Raw genomic sequence first — 20,052 nt, forward strand, 5'->3', positions numbered from 1 at the left:
ATTAGCGCCACCCTCGATGACAAATAGGAAAGAGTGCTCGTTGTCTTCCTGTGGGCGAATGTCGATGTGTTTGCCTGGCAACCATCTGATATCCCTGGTGTTCCCAGGGAGGTAATCGAGCACCACCTTGCTGTCTGCCCACATGCCCGACCTGTCAAGCAGAAAGTCCGGAAGCAGGCCTTGGAGAGGCAGCAGTTTATTACAGAGGAGATAAAGAAGCTTGAAGGAGATGGTTTGGTCAGGGGAGTGCTACATCCAACATGGTTAGCGAATCCAGTGGTTCTTCAGAAGGCTAACTGGAAGTGGAGGCTTTGCATAGATTTCACACATCTCAACAAGGCTTGCCCGAAGGACCCATTTCCCCTGCCGTGCATCGATCAGATTGTGGATTCCACTTCAGGCTGCGATTTGCTTTCCTTTCTGGATGCGTATTCTAGATATCATCAAATCTTCATGTCCAAAGAAGACGAAGAGAAGACATCGTTCATCACCCATGTGGTACTTACTGTTTTATCCGCATGCCATTCAGATTAAAGAGTGTAGGTGTACTTTTGCAAGGGCAGTCCAGATTGGTTTCGAGCCACAGCTGCACAGAAACATTGAAGCTTATATGGATGTTATTGTGGTCAAGACCAAGGACAGAGCAACCCTTATCCAGGATTTAGAGGAGACATTTGCCAATCTGCGCAAGATCAACTTGAAGCTCAACCCGGAGAAGTGTGTGTTTGGCGTCCCCTCCGGCAAGCTACTGTGGTTCTTCGTGTCCCATCGGGGAATCGAAGCCAACCCCAACAAGATTAAAGCTATCGAGCAGATCCAAGCGCGAAGGACAGTCAAGGATGTGAGGCGCCTGACAAGGTGCGGTGCCGCACTAAGCAGATTCATTTCCAAGTAAGCCGAGCGTGCCCTGCCATTCTTAGAAATCCTGAAGAAGGCAGGACCCATGAAGTGAACCCCAGAAACAGACGCAGCTTTACAAGAGTTGAAGACCTACTTGTCCTCTGTGCCCACCTTGGTTGCTCCCAAACCACAAGAACCGTTGCTGCTATACCTGGCGGCAACCAACCAAGTGGTCAGTGCAGCCTTGGTGGCACAGAGGGAAGTGGACAAACCAGAGAGTGAGCAAGGACCGGCAGAGCCAGAGAAGGATCAGGAGAGAAATGAGCACAGCAGCGAGAGCGACCACAAGGAGATGGCAAGGAAGAAAGTGGTGCAGCGCCTAGTGTACTTCGTCAGTTCCTTGCTACAAGGGCTAGATCGAGGTACTCTGGCGTGCAAAAGTTGATCTTTGGTCTCATCATGGCCTCAAGGAAACTGTGCCACTACTTCCAAGCCCGTGAGATCACGGTTGTCACTCACTTCCCGCTGCAAAGGATACTCGGAAACCTTGAGGCTACCGGTAGAATAGTGGAGTGGGCTTTGGAGTTATCCAATTTTGGCCCGAAGCTTGAGAGCACATCAACAATCCAGAGCAGGGCATTGATAGAGTTTATTCTAGAATGGACGCCAACCCGTGACGAGGAAGTGCCAAAATAGTCATCCCCGGCAAGGAGGCGCCCCAAGAATGGATTATGTATTTCGATGGTGCCTTTTCCCTACAAGGTGCATGGGCTAGCGTGCTTCGCGTTGCCCCCTCTCGGGAGCACTTTAAATATGTCATCCAGATGCATTTTGCCCGGGAAGAGGTGACCAACAATACAACAGAGTATGAAGGGCTCCTTGCCGGGCTCAGGATTGCCGCGGAATTGGGAATTAAGAAGCTGATCATTTGAGGAGACTCACAGCTTGCGGTGAGACAAGTCAACAAGGATTATCAAAGCCCATTGATGGAGGCATACGTTGAGGAAGTAAGAAGATTGGAGGAGCGCTTTGTCGGATTACAAACAAAGCACGTACCCCGTGCGGAAAACAACATAGCTGATAATCTGTCAAAGTGTGCTGCGCAGAAGCTTCCTATGGAACCAGGGGCTTTTGTTCTCCATCTTACTCAGCCCTCCGTATCCCCAGCAACAATGGCCCAGAAAAGGAGAAAGATGGACTCCGGTAAGCCTCTCCCGGTAGAGCCTTCCGCTCCTGGTAGGGACCCTACCGGAAACAACTCCTCACCACCTGCTAGACCGCACCCTCCAGCTGGGCTCATGGCCCCCGCGAACGAGGAATGTGCCCTCGCAGTTGAGGAGGTGCCGCTAGTCCTCATTGCCGAGCCCCATGCTTCAACTTGGGCAAGGCACATAGTGCACTTTCTCCAAACCGGATAACTTCCCGGTGACCAAGATGAAGCTGAAAGAGTAACTCGGAGGGCTAGTATGTATCAGTTTGTCAATGACACTCTGTACGGAAGGAGGCCCAATGGTGTGAAATTGAAGTGCATCTGCTGGGAAGAAGGAAAGGAACTGCTGGCTGAGATACACAAAGGCATGTGCAGCTCCCACATTGGATCAAGGGCATTGGTTGGGAAAGCATTCCCGCAAGGATTCTATTGGCCCACAGCCCTCCAAGATGCGGTTGAGCTAGTACAGAGATGTGAAGCATGCCAGTTCCATTCCAAGAATATCAACCTGCCTGCCCAAGCCCTTCAGACAATCCCTTTATCATGACCATTTTCGGTCTGGGGGCTCGATATCCTTGGCCCTTTCTCCCGAGCAATCGGGGGCTTTGAATTCTTGTTCATTGCTATCGACAAGTTTACAAAGTGGCCGGAAGTGACTGCCGTGAGAAAGGTGAATGCTCAGTCAGCTATCAAGTTCTTGAAAGAATTGGTGTGTTGTTTTGATCCTGGCAAGGATCATTACCGACAACGGCACCCAGTTCACGAGCCGCGCCTTCATGCAATATGTTCATACCCTCGGAAGCAAGATCTCATTTGCCTCTAACGCACATCCCAGAAGCAATGGACAAGCTGAGAGGGCAAACGCTGAAGTGCTGCGGGGACTCAAGACAAGAACCTTTGATACGCTGCAAAAGCACGGCAGGCGGTGGATCGATGAGCTTCCGGTAGTTCTATGGTCCCTCAGAACGACACCATATCGAGCTACCGGGCAGACTCCCTTCTCCCTAGTCTAAGGGGCAGAAGCAGTTATCCCCACAGAACTCATTAACGGATCGTCTCGAGTGCTTGCCTACGATGAAGTAGCACAAGATCAGCACTGGCATGAGGATGCTGTGCTACTCGAGGAGAACCGTCTCCGGGCTGCTATGCGTGCTGCATGCTATCAGCAGGCCCTGCGTCACTACCAAAGCCGCAGGGTCCATGGCCGGTGTTTTGAGGAAGGCGACCTTGTCCTTAGGCGCGTTCAGTCTACCAAGGGAAGGCCCTTACCAGGTAGTACGAGTCACCAGACCTGGCGCAGTTTGTTTGGAGACCGGAGATGGCATTAAATTGCAAAACTCATGGAATATTGAGCATCTCCACAAGTTCTACCCGTAAGGCGCGGCTATCAGGCCCTGCCCGGCAGGCACCCTTTTATACAGGTCTTGCCTCAGTTGCATGTTACCCCTTGTACAAAGCCAGGCAATGATCCTAAGCATTAGAGAAATAAATGAAGCGTTGGGGAGCCCCCAACCAAGTTGCATGCATGCATGAGCATTCCAAGAGCATTGCATAAGCATTTTCATATGCATATAGATAGGATCGCTCTTGCATCATTCCCATCTGCATGAAGCTGCAGGTTCCTGCCGTGAACTTGGCCTCTACAAGGAGTTGGGAAGATGGACCAACACTATGATCCCCGACAAGCTAAACAGATAAGTTCCACCTCCTGTCCATAAGTGTTCTGTAAGCAAAAACTTGCGCATAAGAAAACCTCGCCGCTCTTTGAAACTTAGGTGCTCCCATCCTTGACTCGAATGTTGCTTCGGTCAGGATGGTCGCAGTGGCCTTTGGTGAAAAGAGGTTGGTGGGGGGCTGGTCCCTTTATGTTTTGCCTGGTAGGCTCAGTTCTCCGGCAAGAAAAATCAAAATGGTACCGGCAGGATAGCCTACCGGGGAAGACTCGTTTATTTAACTAAAGAGGCATGCCACCTCTGCATGGACATATACATGCGCGAGTTCCCGGCAAGGTTCATCTTTTTCATTAATATGCTGATATTACAAGTACGAACTTTACAGAATACAAACATGGACTCGAGAGATTACATTATTTGAATTAAAATTTGGCAAGTGCCGGCAAGTTTAAGATTGAAAAAAGATAAGTGCTCCGTGATGCCTTTGCCCTTGTCCATCTCCTTCAGGAAGAGGTCGAGGAGGCCAGGGGCGTACGCGGCTGGGATTCGGTGCCTCCCCGGGATCAAGATGACGCCGCTCCCCAGCGAGGAGGAAGAAACCGGAGGGCAGGCATGGATGGTGACGCTGCCGGAGGACCAGATGGGGGACATGGAGTCACCGGCAAACACGACTCGTCGGAACGGTCGTCCCCATTTTTGATGCATCGTGGGTTGCCGCCGCCGTCCACATCACTACCACCCGAAGACCTCAGCTCGGCAGCCACATCGGGCACCATGCTCCCTGAGTCAACCCACAGAGAGCATGGTCGTCCCCGACAGCCCTGACGTCAGAAACCCCGCACGTTCCGAAGACGTGTATGGGAGGAAACAGCCCTCCTGCGCGGCAAGAGGACGATGCCCAGGGGGAGTCAGATTCACCTTTGCGAGCGGCGAACACCTTTCATGACTCCTTCCCTGTGTCGTGAAGGGAAGAAGAATGGGGAGCGACCGACTACCGCAAGCCATGCCCGCCACGGGCCTCAACACGGCGTCGCTCGCGTCCCCTCCCACTAGAGTCATGGCTACGGGCGACCCGGCGACGAGCCCACCAGAGTTGCCACCTCCGGCGTAGTCGCCGCCCCGCCCGAGTACTCCCCTCGGATCCACATGAAACCTCAAATTAGGGCCCGGGGCCTGGCCCCAAGCTCTACTCTTTGACATAACCAGCAGGAAGTAGAAAACAGAGGAGGGGGAGCGCAAGGGTGAATGAGCGACCGCCCTCCCTTCGCCCCTCCTTTTATAGGCGGGCCGGAGAGGGGAGCCGCTCCCTCAATGAGCGACCGCCATCCTCCTCCACCAATCCGAGAAGGTTGAGCCCTCGCCTTGATGCTCTCCTATGCCACGCGCCTCCGTTATCTACCCTGCGCGATGCATGCAGCATACGTCGCTCAGGATAAGAGCGTGGTGGGAAGAGTGAATTAAAGTTTCTACCCCGTGCGTTAAAGTAATTCACGGGCCATTACAAGGGCGGCCCCACCACTGTTGGCTTTACACGACGCGCGGGGAAGCCGAAAATTGACCCAGAATCCAAATTAATGAAGAAGCAAAGAAGACCCCAAGAGACCAGCCTCTTCCGCGCCCCGGCCTATGCACTCATTAAGCCCTAACCCGACGACGCTCGGCAGTGCGTTCGGGGCAGGCCCGGGGGCTTCTCTCGGTCCAACAAACCCTAGGTCTGCTGCCCAGACTGTGCACAAGCACGGGAACGAGATTACGGCACCAAGCCATGCCAGAGTACAAGAAACCAAGATCTTCGAAGGAACAACAAGCAGATCAAGAGGACCAAGACTAGGCCAGAGAAGCAAGATACCACCAGGAGAAAAGCCTCCCTTGCTGGGCAGGTGAGCTCGGCGAGGGAAGGGTCACCCAGGAGGAAAACGACTAAGACGTCCCAGCAGGGCCTGCCGAGACTCGCGGAGGCAAAGCCACCTCACCCAACTACTCCGCCACAACCCATGTTGTCAATCAGTGCAGTGTCAAGCCGCGAAGTGATTAAGTGGCAGCCATTCGCCACATGGCAACCTCTTTCTACAAGAGATGCCTAAGAACGACAAACGTCCTGCGACATGTCGAGCGAGCAGGTGTGAAGCTCGCAAAGTAGCCCGGCAAGGTTCACCGGGCAAGCGACGATGTGACGTTGAGCGGCGCATTTAATGCACCCTATCAGCCTGCAGGGTTAGGTATGATAGCACTCTTTGCTATCTTATCAGTGCATAATGACTACTTTGCCATTGTGGTGACCCCTTAACTTATAAAAGGAGGCCCATGGCAATCATAGAAAGGGTTAGAAAGTTGGATACGCACACATTCATACGCGCGTAGCCACTGTCGCCCTATGCAACCCTGCGGGGCAGGTGTACTACGTTCCACCACCATTCTTCCACCATCAATCCACCAAAGCAGGAGTAGGGTTTTACGCCTCACGGCGCGCCAAACCTGGGTAAAATTGCCCGCGTGATCTCTGCCATGCTGCCCCACGCTCTTCTGCTCTTTGTGCAACATGACATCCCCCCTGCCGAACCAGCAAGGGGCTTTTGGTCCCATAGGTGGCCGTGGTTTCCCACGACAGAAGTTTTGCTTGAAATTCGTGAATCTGAAAATTGTGATGAAGAAATTTATGAAGTGATTCACGATAGCTCCTTGAATAAAAAGCCTAATTGCAATGGTTTTAATATAAATTCTATTAATGTCAACTGTGTTATGATATGCAAAACCCTAAGCTTGGGGATGCTAGTTTTGCTATGTCCACTACTTGTTGCAATGATCATGATTGGGGTGATTATTCTTCTTATAATCTTGAAAATTTATTTAAGCCCCATGATGAATATGAGATTGATAATAATGTTTGCAATAATACTGAAAGTGGGTTTGGAAGAGTATAAACTTTAGATCCCACATATTTGGATAATGTTCAATATGAAGTTTTTGATAGAAGTGGGTTCGGAGAGGTCATGACTTTATTTTATGATAATCCCACTATTTCGGAAGAGTGTCAACTTTGCATGCATGTGGATCATGAAGAGAAAATTTTATGTAATAACTATATTGTTGAATTTGATTATGATCCTACATATAATTATTCTGAGAGAGGAAAATATGGTTGTAGAAATTTTAATGTCAATAAATTACCTCTCATTATGTTGAGATTGCTGTTGTTTCTTTCGTCTTCCTTACATATGCTAGTTTTTGGTTGTCTTGATAATTTGTTCGCTTATAAAATCCCTATGAATAGGAAGCATGTTAGACTTAAACTTGTTTGTCACATGTTTCATGATGCTCTCTTCGTGTTTCATTGCTATCTTTCACGTGAGCATCATTGAAATATCAATGCCTAGCTAAAAGGCTTTAAGGAAAAGCGCTTGTTGGGAGACAACCGAATATTTTGAGTTCCTATTTTTGAATAAATAATTCATCTAGCCTCTGGTTAGATGTGGTTTTGTGTTTTAGTTTGTGCCAAGTAAGACCTTTAGGATGGCTTACGATGACAGTTGATTTGATCTTGCTGAAAAATAGAAACTTCTGCGCTCAGGGAAACAATTCTCATTTTTAACAGAAGCATGATAAAATACTGATTCCTTTTGCACAAGATTCATAAACAAATTTCTTAGGTTGTTCTATTTTTTCAGAACTTTTGGAGTTACATAAGTATTCGAGAGTTACATATTACTACAGACTGTTCTGTTTTTGACAGATTCTGTTTTCTATGTGTTGATTGCTTATTTTGACGATTCTATGGGTAGTGTCGGGGGGTATGAACCATGGAAAAGTTGGAATACAGTATATATTAAACCAATATAAATAAAGAATGAGTTAACAATAGTAACAATAGTACCGAAAGTGGTGATTTATTTTCTTATACTAACGGAGCTTATGAGATTTTCTGTTGAGTTTTGTGTTGTGAAGTTTTCAAGTTTTGGGTAAGGATTTGATGGACTATGAAATAAGGAGTGGCAAGAGCCTAATCTTGGGGATGTCTAAGGCACCCCAAGGTAATATTCAAGTACAATCAAGAGCCTAAGCCTGGGGATGCCCTAGAAGGCATCCCCTCTTTCGTCTTCGTCTATCGGTAACTTTACTTGAGGCTATATTTTTTTCACCACATGATATGTGTTTTGCTTGGAGCGTCTTGTATGATTTGAGTCTTTTCCTTTTAGTTTGCCACAATCATCCTTTCTGTACACACCTTTTGGGAGGGACACGCATGAATCGTGATTTGTTAGAATACTCTATGTGCTTCACTTATATCTTTTGAGCTAGGCAATTTTGCTCTAGTGTTTCACTTATATCTTTTTAGAGAACGCCGGTGGTTTTATTTTATAGAAATTATTGAAATTTCATGCTTCACTTATATTATTTTCAGAGTCTCTAAACAGCATGGTAATTTGCTTTGGTTATAAATTTAGTACTAATATGATAGGCATCCAAGAGGGATATAATAAAAACTTTCATATAAAGTGCATTGAATACTATGAGAAGTTTGATTCCTTATGATTGTTTTGAGATATAGAGATGGTGATATTAGAGTCATGCTAGTGAGTAATTGTGAATTTGATAAATATTTGTGTTAAGGTTTCTGAGTCCCGTAGCATGCACGTATGGTGAACCGTTATGTAACGAAGTTGGAGCATGAAGTATTTTTTGATTGTCTTCCTTATGAGTAGCGGTCAGGGTCGAGTGATGGTATTTTCCTACCAATCTACCCCCCTAGGAGAATGCACGTAGTACTTTGTTTCGATGACTAATAGATTTTTGCAATAAGTATGTGAGTTCTTTATGACTAATGTTGAGTCCATGGATTATACACACTCTCAACCGTCCACCATTGCTAGCCACTCTAGTGCTGCAGAACTTTCGCCGGTACCATACACCCACCATATACCTTCCTCAAAACAACCACCATACCCTACCTATTATGGCATTTCCATAGCCATTCCGAGATATTTTGCCATGCAACTTTCCACCATTCTATTTATTATGACACACTTCATCATTGTCATATTGATTTGCATGATCATGTAGTTGACATCGTATTTGTGGCAAAGCCACCTCTCATCATTTTTTATACATGTTGCTCTTGAGTCATTGCACATCCCGGTACACCGCCGGAGGCATTCATATAGAGTCATATTATGTTCTAGTATCGAGTTGTAATTTTTGAGTTGTAAGTAAATAAAAGTGTGATGATCTTCATTATTAGAGCATTGTCCCATGGGAGGAAAAAAAAGAGGAGGCCAAAAAAAAGAGAAGGCCCCCAAAAAGGAAAAATGAGAGAAAAAGAGTGAAGTGGCAATGTTACTATCCTTTTCCACACTTGTGCTTCAAAGTAGCACCATGGTCTTCATGATAGAACATGATTTGAATATTCCAATGATGGGCTTCCTCAAATAGCCCTAGGTCTTCATGTGCAAGCAAGTTGGGTGCACACCCACTTAATTTTCTTTTAGAGCTTTCATAAACTTATAGCTCTAGTGCATCCGTTGCATGGCAATCCCTACTGACTCACATTGATATCTATTGATGGGCATCTCCATAGCCCGTTGATACGCCTAGTTGATGTGAGACTATCTCCCTCTTGTTGTCTTCTCCACAACCACATTGTATTCCACCTATAGTGCTATGTCCATGGCTCACGCTCATGTATTGCGTGAAAGTTGAAAAACTTTGAGAACGTCAAAAGTATGAAACAATTGCTTGGCTTTTCATCGGGGTTGTACATGATTTGAATATTTTGTGTGATGAAGATGGAGCATAGCCAGACTATATGATTTTGTAGGCATAAGCTTTCTTTGGCCATGTTATTTTGAGAAGACATAATTGCCTTGTTAGTATGCTTGAAGTATTATTGTTTTTATGTTAATATTAAAGTTTTGTTTTGAATGTTATGGATCTTAAATTCATGCCACAATAAAGAGAATTACATGGATAAATATGTTAGGTAGCATTCCACATCAAAAATTCTGTTTTTATCATTTACCTACTCGGGGACGAGCAGGAATTAAGCTTGGGGATGCTTGTACGTCTCCAACCTATCTATAATTTTTGATTGTTCCATGCTATTATATTATCTGTTCTGGATGTTTTATATGCATTAGTATGCTATTTTATATTATTTTTGGGACTAACCTATTAACCTAGAGCCCAGTGCCAGTTCCCGTTTTTTCCTTGTTTTTGAGTTTCGCAGAAGAGGAATACCAAACGGAGTCCAAACGGAATGAAACCTTCATGATGATTTTTCTTGGACCAGAAGACACACCAGAGACTTGGAGATCAAGTCGGAAGAGCCTCGAGGAAGCCACAAGGACGGAGGGTGCGCCCAGGGGGTAGGGCGCGCCCCACCCTTGTGGCCCCCTCGTGACTCCCCTAACCTAATTCCTCCGCCTATGTATTCACATATATTCTCAAACCACCAGAGGCATCCACAAAAACACTTTTCCACCGCTGCAATCTTTTGAACCCATGAGATCCCATCTAGGGACCTTTTCCGGCACCCTGCCGGAGGGGGATTCGATCACGGAGGGCTTCTACATCAACTCTATTGCCCTTCCGATGAAGTGTGAGTAGTTTACCTCAGACCTACGGGTCCATAGCTAGTAGCTAGATGACTTCTTCTCTCTCATTGATTCTCAATACCATGTTCTCCTCGATGTTCTTGGAGATCTATCCGACGTAATACTTTTTTGCGGTGTGTTTGCTGAGATCCGATGAATTGTGGATTTATGATCAGCTTATCTATGAATATTATTTGAATCTCCCCTAAATTCTTTTATGCATGATTTGATATCTTTGTAATTCTCTTCGAACTATCGGTTTGTTTTGGCCAACTAGATTGGTTTTTCTTGCAATGGGAGAAGTGCTTAGCTTTGTGTTCAATCTTGCGGTGTCCTTTCCTAGTGACAGTAGGGGCAGCAAGACACGTACTGTATTGTTGCCATCGAGGATAAAAAGATGGGGTTTTAATCATATTGCTTGAGTTAATTCCTCTACATCATGTCATCTTACTTAATGCGTTACTCTGTTCTTTATGAACTTAATACTCTAGATGCAGGCAGGAGTCGGTCAAAGTAATAGTAGCAGATGTAGAATCGTTTCGGTCTACTTGACACGGACATGATGCCTATATTCATGATCATTGCCTTACATATCATCACAACTTTGCGCTTTTCAATCAATTGCTCGGCAATAATTTGTTCACCCATCGTATTATTTGTTATCTTGAGAGAAGCCTCTAGTGAAACCTATGGCCCCCGGGTCTATTTTCTGTCATACAAGTTTCCGATCTACAATATTAGTTTCCAATCTACTATTTTTGCAATCTTTTACTTTCTGATCTATAAACCCAAAATACCAAAAATATGTACTTACAGTTTATCTATCTCTATCAGATCTCACTTTTTCAAGTAACCGTGAAGGGATTGAAAACGCCTTTTATCGCGTTGGGTGCAAGTTAGTTTGATTGTTTGTGCAGGTATTCGGTGATTTGTGCGTTGTCTCCTACTGGATTTGACACCTTGGTTCTCAAACTGAGGGAAATACTTATCTCTACTTTGCTGCATCACCCTTTCCTCTTCAAGGGAAAAACAAACGCAAGCTCAAGAAGTAGCAGCTACGAGCGCGTCCGGGGCCACCATAATGTGATGTTTTCGATCGCACCAACGTGCGCTCTCTCGTGCGCTGTCCTGTGCGTGCTGGGCCAGCCAGGTCTGCCCTATCAGCGTGTTCACCCCGATCCAAGATTATTTCGTCGTGCCAGTGATAACGCACAAGTATAGGGGATCACAACAGTTTTCGAGGGTAGAGTATTCAACCCAAATTTATTGATTCGACACAAGGGGAGCCAAAGAGTATTTGCATGTATTAGCAGCTGAGTTGTCAATTCAACCACACCTGGAGATTAATTATCTGCGGCAAGGTGATCAGTAGCAAAGTAGTTTGATAGTTTTGATAGTAGTAGCAACAGCAATAGTAATAGTGACAATGATAGCAATGATTTTATAGCAAGTGTAATAGTAACAATAACAGTAGTAACTTAGCAAGAACAATATAAGAGAAAATCGTAGGCATTGGATCGGTGGATTCGTTGGATGATATTCATCATATAACAGTCATAACCTAGGGCGATACAGCACCAGCTCCAGTTCATAAATATAATGTAGGCATGTTTTCCATAAATAGTCATACATGCTTATGGAAAGAACTTGCATGACATCTTTTATCGTACCCTCCCGTGGCAGCGGGGTCCATATGGAAACTAAGGGATATTAAAGCCTCCTTTTAATAGAGAACCGGAACAAAGCATTAACACATAGTGAATACATGAACTCCTCAAACTACGGTCATACCGGAAAGTATCCCGACTATTGTCAGTCTGGGGTTTACGGATCATAAGACGTAATAGGTGAATACAACTCTCAAGATTGGATCTAGAACATAGATATAATGGTGATAACACAAATGGTTCAGATCTGAAAGCATGGCAAAGTCATATCAACATCAATCTCAGAACATAGTGGATACTAGGGATCAAGCCCTAACAAATCTAACTCGATTACATGATGAATCTCATCCAACTCCTCACCGATCCGTGAGCCCATGAAGGAATTACTCACTCCCGATGGAGAAAATCATGGAATTTGCGATGAAGGAGGGTTGGTAATGATGAAGATCGAAGATCCCCCTCTCCGGAGCCCAAAACGGACTCCAGATGTGGCCTCCCGATGAAGAACAAGAGGTGGCGGCTGCTCCGTATCATGAAACGAGATAATTCTTCCTCCTTGGTTTTTTTCTGAAAAAAATAGGATTTTATAGCTTTGGAATCAGGGTCTGCGGGGCCACCAGGTGGGCACAACCCACCTGGGCGCGCCTGGGGGAGGGGGGCGCCTTGGTGGGTTGTGCTCACCCTGCCCCCCCCCTTCGGTAGTTCTCGGCTCTAGTATTTTTATTTTATTGTATAAAAGGTCTCCAAAAAGTTTCGTTCCAATCCAAGAACTTTTATTTCTGCACAAAAACAACACCATGGTAGTTCTGCTGAAAATAGCGTCAGTCCGGGTTAGTTTCATTTAAATCATGCAAATTAGAGTCCAAAACAAGACGAAAAGCGTTAGGAAAAGTAGATACGACAGAGACGTATCAGCCAGACGGGTGCGGCCGTGCATGCAGCTTGGCGCGGGTATGGCATGCGCCTACCGGATAGGTCTGGGCATTGTGAGAGGTTTGGCTGGTCGACATTGTTTGCATGCGTCCGGGTCAATGTGTTTAATGCCTAGGTTATGTGTGGCACTTTCACGTGAGCTTTTCCTGCCCAGATCCTTCCATTGCAGGCCCTGGCCGGTTGGCGCTTGTGGGGCGCTTTGCCGGGCTAGCACGTTGGTCTTACGCGGATGTAGAGGGGCTTTGCCTACCCGGTTTCTTATAATTGTGGAGCTCATCGGATGGTGTGTTTTAGAATGCTTGCCCGGTTTCGGACACCGCAATAACATTTGTTCATTTTCTTTCCCTTAATCGCGGATCGGTTTGCTTGGTTCCGTTTTGCCTTCGTCGCTCCGGGTCAGTGTCGAGTTGCTGCTCGGTGATGTTTCTCGTGGATCTTCTTGGTCACCTCACCCGTTTTGTTTCGGATGTGTTATTTTGGGTGGGAAGCTCATCTGGGTATGGACAGTAGCATGCGTCTTGATCATGCACCGATGCTTCGGGTGGGATGCTCATCTTGGTAAGGCCAATGGCATGCCGGTCAATCATGAGCCAAGCAACATGATTGTATGGGTCCACCAGCCAGTGAGGTGGGCCGACAGTGCGTATGATGGGCCGTGTAACATCAGTTGGTTACCTATCATTTATTACCCACCCACTCCGTGGGTTCCCACAGGTGTCTTCATGGTATCTTATGACGGTGTGTCTTGGTCCCGTATGTTAGTGCATGCATGGGTATTTTTTCGGTTGGTTCGTTCGATGTCTTCGCTGCTGGTGGTGGTTATTTTTCTAATGCGGCACTCTCCTTCGTCCCCACTCTTCTTTGTCCCCGCCATTGCACATAAAGAAATGCCCGCGAGGCTCCTCTCGCTTCGCTGCCCTCGATTGGAGTTGTTTTTTTAGCTTTCTCATCGGTCGTCCAGCAAATTACCTAAGCTTCATGCATCGTTTCTTTCTCTGTCGTGCGAGCTCTCGTATGCGCACTCACCGTCTATTGTCTTTCTCTTTGTAAGCGAGTTTCTTTCCGTCGTACGGTTCCTCTTGGTCATTTTCTTGCCATGATGTTCTCCTTCGTCCTTGCCCTAGCACGTCTAATGAAGTACGGAGTTTACTTTGGCTTAGCTCAGCTGCAATGAAAGTGGTTCTGTGAGCCTTATCGTCAACTGTACAACCACCTAGTTGAGGTTTGTGCATCATTTTCTTCTTTGTTGGCAAGCTCTGGTGTTCACACTCACTGTCGATTGTCTTTCTCTTTTCCCCTGCAGCCATCGTGGATTTCTTCCCGTCATTCGGCTGCAACCATTTTTGGATCCTTGCTCTTCGGCGTGAGCTCTCTCTTTGGTCCTTCGCATGTGGTCCGTTTGATGGAATGGAATTGGCCTAATCATTGTTTTTGGTGGGTTTGCTTGATTCGTGGCACCTAGAGGATTTGGTGTTGTTGTTGTTCGATCTGGCTGGCCAACTATCCTGGTGAATGGCATCGATGTCGTCAAGGTTTGCTCGCTTGGTTTCTTTATGGATGTTTGCCGATATATTCATTTGTGACACGATTTGCTTTGCCAGCGATTTCTTGCGCTTGTGACTTTACCGTTGCTTCGCAAGGTACCCTTGATGTGTACGATGAGAGTGCCTTGACATTGCAGCCTATCACCTTTTTGCCGCATCTGTGGTGATGCCTTGCTCGGCTGCTAGACTATCCTAGTCGGGATTGCCGGGTAGCTTTCATGCGTTGATGCTGGGGAGCTGGACAGTCATGGTTTTCGGGTGCAATGTGTCGGCCAATTTCGACGTGTTGTCGGTTGTCAGTGAGGAAGGAGATGTGGAGAGTGATTCTCGGTCGTTGGTAAGCATCTAACTACCTGGTCCTAGAATTACGGGACAATGCATGTAGTAATTAATTTTCCAATGTCTCAATATTAAAGGGATGACTTGCTGGACAGTATGAAATTCTTATAGATCTACTCGACCCCGAATATTTCTCTAAGATTCTAGACCCTTCACCGCCCATGCTCTTATATTCTTCCATGCTCCGAGAGAACAAAATTTTGGTATTAAACTATGTCTTTTATCTTAGTAGTTAGTACCCTATTTAGACTCACTCTTGACATGCTTATCGACCAGACATGCGTCCTCCTAGACAAGCAATTGAAGGAGCGGTAGAAGGGTGCTGGCCGGGGAAACACCAGAGTAAGCCTATGCTCCAATCCTAAATTTGTGAAGCGTATTAGGCTAAAAAGTTTCTGTGCAATGAACTAGTATAGGGACATATTGCTGAGAGAAAATGCTCACTCCAGGCAAAGTGGAAGGCTACTGAAAGTGTTGCAGACCAGTTGTGACAGCCCTAGCTTAGCCTTTGCTTGTCCTTGCATGATCATCATGTCATCATGTTAAATTTTCTCAGAAAGTTGAAATGGGGATGACAGAAACCCCCAGCACCACTTAAACCAACTAGGGTTACTAAATACTTTTTCAATGAACCTGAAATGCCCTTCTAAAATGTTCATCATCTTTGCCTTGGTCTAGAACCTGTGTCAAAAATGGTTCACATTTTTCTAGGGCAACATTGGGTCACTGAATTAAATCATACTCTATTTGCATTTGGGCATTTAAATGCTATATAATATTTGAAATGCTCAAATAATCATAAACTAAAATGTTTGCTGTTGGTTATATTCCAAACAGTGGCATTGAGCAGTTTCATGATTTTTGGATTTGTTTAAGTATTTTTAGTAAAGCCCTAAAGACTACAGAATAATAGAAAACAGAAACTAAAATAGGAAAAGCAGAGAGAGAGAAGATACCTACCTGGCACCCACCAAACCCACCTGGCCGGCCCAGCTGGCCAGCCCAGCCACCTGGCCCCTCCCCTGTCGTCTTCCTCCTACCAGGAGGACGGAGGCGCGTGCCCGCCCCGCGCCGGCCACCTCCGTCCTCCCTGCTTGCCTGGCGCCTCCCCGGTGCGCCTAACGACGCCACAGAGACGCCACGGAACCCCCTGACCCCTCTCACCCTTCCCCGTGGCCTTCTCCCCTCTGCCCCTCTCTCTTACCCGCGCCGAGCACAGCCGTCGCCGCCGACGAGCACCGCCGTGGCCCCAGCCACTGCCTCGCCTCGTCGTTGTGCTCAGAGGCTCCGCCTCGACCCCCTGCAGCGTCGTCCCCGACATCGTCTTCAACCTCTGGCCGCCAGCGAACTCTTCGGGGATTCGAGAACTCAAGTCTCTCCCCGGCCTCGCCATTGCCTCTGCTGGATTCGCCGTGAGCCCCTGCCTCTTCCCCTCTCTCCCCGTGCTCGTCCGCGCCTTCTAGCCACCGTTGCCATCAGAGCCGACAGCTCCTCGCCGCCGGTCATGTCGCCACCGCGACTACGGCCGTGCAAGCACGCGTTCGAGCCCACCGCTGCACTCAGAGCACTCCTAGGAGCCGAGCACACCCAGCAGATCTTCACGCCGTGCTCCGTAGCCCCGTTTCAGTGCACGCCCGAACTCCGGCGGCCGCAAAAGAGCTCGCTGCCGTTGACTCCCCCCCCCCACTCGAACCACAGCCACCCACAGATGCGCCTCGCTTCCCTCTTTCAAATGCGCCCTTCTGCGCGTCAAACGGTGGCCTGTAGGCGAAACCCGAGCCACTCCAGTGCGCCTCCGCCGCGTTTTGGTCGCCACCGGCGTAACTCCGGCGAGGGTGACGTGGCAGATTAGTTAGGGGGCTAATGACGCACTTAGTCAACACCTAGTGACACTGACAGCAGGGCCCCACTGACTAATTAAACTTAGATTAGTTTCTGCTTAGTATTATCTAATCACAGTGGCCCCATGCGTCAGCATTGACCATGCTGACGTGGCCATTGACTGGGTCCACATGTCAGTGACCCTAACTAGCACCGTGACACCGACCAGTGGGACCCACTGGTCAGGTTTGACCTGGACCCGCCCCTGTTGACTTTCTGACATCACCCTGACGTCAGACTGACGCAGTAACTACTTTCTGGAATTTTGAAATAAATCAGAAATGATTTATTATTTTCGGAAAAGACCCAAAACTTCTAAAAATCATATAAAATCAACCGTAGCTCAGAATGAAATAATTTATATATGAAAAATGATCAGAAAAATATGAAGAATCTGTTTATGCTATATCCATGCATGTTTGAGCAAGTTAACATCATTGTTTAGGACAAACTAAGTGAATGGCATTTGAATATTAACATATGGGGTTTGAATTTGAACCTAGGGTTCAAACCAACTTCATTTAATATGGTTGCTAGTTGCATTTGTTCAATCAACAGGATATTGCGATGTCATGAGCATGCATCATATTGTTGCATTGCATTGATTGTGTTTCTTCCTTGTTTGCCGGTATTGTCCCCTCTTAGTGAACGTGGTTCCGACGATGAGTTCGATGACACCGATGAGGAGCTATTACTATCTTCAGAAGTGCCAGGCAAGAAAAACCCCCTTGTTCATTCTGATACAATCCCACTCTCTCGCTCCTGCTCTCTTTTACTGCATTAGGACAACATCGATTCAACTGTTACATGCTGCGGTAGCTGAACCCCTTTTCCTCTGCATGACCTGTCATTGCCACAGTAAATAGATGAAACCCACTAGCATGAGTAGGAGTTGTTTGAGCCCTGATGTGCCTACTCATTCATGCTTGTTTGTCATGCCTGCTACTGCTTAGAGTTGAGTTGGGTCTGATTCATCGGGAATGAATTGGAATGGTGATGAACATGTCCTACTGTGTGTGAGCTAAGTGTGTGAACACGATTTGGTAAAGGTAGCGGTGAGAGGCCATGTAGGAGTACATGGTGGGTTGTCTCACTGAAACCGTCCTCAGGAACTGAGTTCTGTGTTTGTGATCCATGAACAGCTACTACCACATGTTGGGCCCTGAAATATGACCCCGCTCGACTTATTAACCGCCCTTGTCCTCTGTCCAGGAGTTGCAACTAGTTTCTGGTGTTTGTAGGATATGTGTTCGAGGCCGTGCGTAGCGCTGACCCTAGGGGTGGGCTATGATGCGGTAGATACACCGTGGCCCGGTGTACTGGGCGCCCGTTTGGTGTCTCGGGAACCCTGCACACATCGTTTGGGGCTATGAGCGAAACCCCAGCCGGATCTCCTCGCGGATGGAACCCGAATAGGAGATAAACCTGGACTAGAGGCTTGTGTGGTTAGTTAGGTCGTGGTCTACACGCACATCGGCTTTCGCTTGAAGTCTGCCGAGCACATGTCGTGTGGAGACGCTAAGTGGTGGAAACATGTGTGAAGAAGTACACCCCTGCAAGGTTATAAATGATCTATTCGAATAGCCGCGTCCATGGTAAAGGACTTCTGGGTTGCCTGTACAGTTCATAGACAAGTGAAAGTGGATACTCTAAAACTCGCAAGATAAGCGTGAGTACTATGGATGGCCTTCTCGTAGGGAGACGGGAGCGGATCCATTGTGGTGTATTGATATGGTGAATATGTGGACTCGTGTGCGCCACCTCAAAAGAGTTACTTGCAGTCATAGTTTAGGATAGCCACTGAGTCAAAGCTGGCTTGCTGCAGTCAAACTCCACCACCCCCTTTGTTGATACTGATGCATATGTAGCTAGTTCTGATGTAAGTCTTGCTGGGTACATTTGTACTCACGTTTGCCTATTTTATGTTTTGTAGAAAGACGTCAGTCTCACTAGTAGTTCCGTGTGGACTTCGACGTTTAGCTTGATACCTCAGCTACGATCTTGTGCCCTCGGCAGGATCTGGTAGATAGTCAGGCTTCTCAGCCTTTTTCATTTGTAGATGTCTGCACTTAGACATGTTAAGCTTCCGCATGTGCTTTGACTTGTATGCTTTGAATGTTGGGTCATGAGACCCATGTTTGTAATATCTCGCTCCTCGGAGCCTAATGAATAAATACTTTGAGTCGTAGAGTTATCCTGTGATGCCATGCTGTATTTACACATATCGAGCATATTGTGTGTATGATTGAAATGCTTGGTATGTGTGGAATCCGACAACCTAGTTGTTTATCCTTGGTAGCCTCTCTTATGGGGAAATGTAGTCTTGTGCTTCCATAAGCCATAGTAGTCCGCTACAGCCCGGTTCACCGGAGTCCTGCTAGCCTAGCACTACTGCTCCGGAACACTTGACTGGCCGGCATGTGATTCACTTCGTTCCTGTGTCTGTCCATTCGGGGAAATGTCACGCGGTGACATCCGGAGTCCTGCCTAGCCTGCTATAGCCCGGTTCACCGGAGTCCTGTTAGCCTAGTGCTATAGCCCGGATTCGCACGCTGCTGACCGACATGCTCGATGTTGATTCATGTATGCCTGTCCCCATAAGTTAGTGCCACTTTGGGTTCACGAGTAGTCATGTCGGCCCGGGTTCTCTGTCATATGGATGCTAGCGACACTATCATATACGTGAGCCAAAAGGCGCAAATGGTCCCGGGCCATGGTAAGGCGACATCCGTGGGAATACCGTGGGTGAGGCCGCAAAGTGATATGAGGTGTTACCGGCTAGATAGATGTGACTTGGAATCGGGGTCCTGACACCAGCCTCCACCGAAGAAAGTTTCTGTTGAGAAAGTTATTGAAGAGGAATCTGATCATGAGGCTCCTGACAATGTTGTCCGAGATGAGGAAGTCGAAAAAGATATGTCCTCTCCTCCTTTTGAGCCCACTGCTCCAGTCGATGAGGATTTCCCTCCATAATGTTCATCGGAAGATGTTCCTCTGACCCCCCACCCCACAAATTATGCTGAAGAAAATCCTTCCAAGGCTGTGACTAAAGAAGGTGAAATTCCTCAATCCGAGCCTAGTGATCCACAAAAAGAAACCGCTGAAACATCCAATACTTCCGATCCTCAAGTGAGGGAACACACGTTAGATGAGAAATTTGAACCAAGTGGATCTCCTTCAATAGTTGTTCTTGAGAAGGAAGAAAAAGAAGATGCCCAGAAATCTGCTCAACCAGAGATAACAAAGGAGGCCCGAGCACCTGGAACCATTGCACAGGGAAATGAAATGGCCCTTGTGCCCCATCTGAAGAGAACGCTTTGGTATGAGGAAATTCTAAGAAGGCTAAAGTGCCCCTTCTTGAAAATGTTTCTAAGGAGA

Source organism: Triticum aestivum, chromosome 1D (genome assembly GCF_018294505.1).
Source record: "Triticum aestivum cultivar Chinese Spring chromosome 1D, IWGSC CS RefSeq v2.1, whole genome shotgun sequence".
Taxonomy (NCBI): Eukaryota; Viridiplantae; Streptophyta; class Magnoliopsida; order Poales; family Poaceae; genus Triticum; species Triticum aestivum.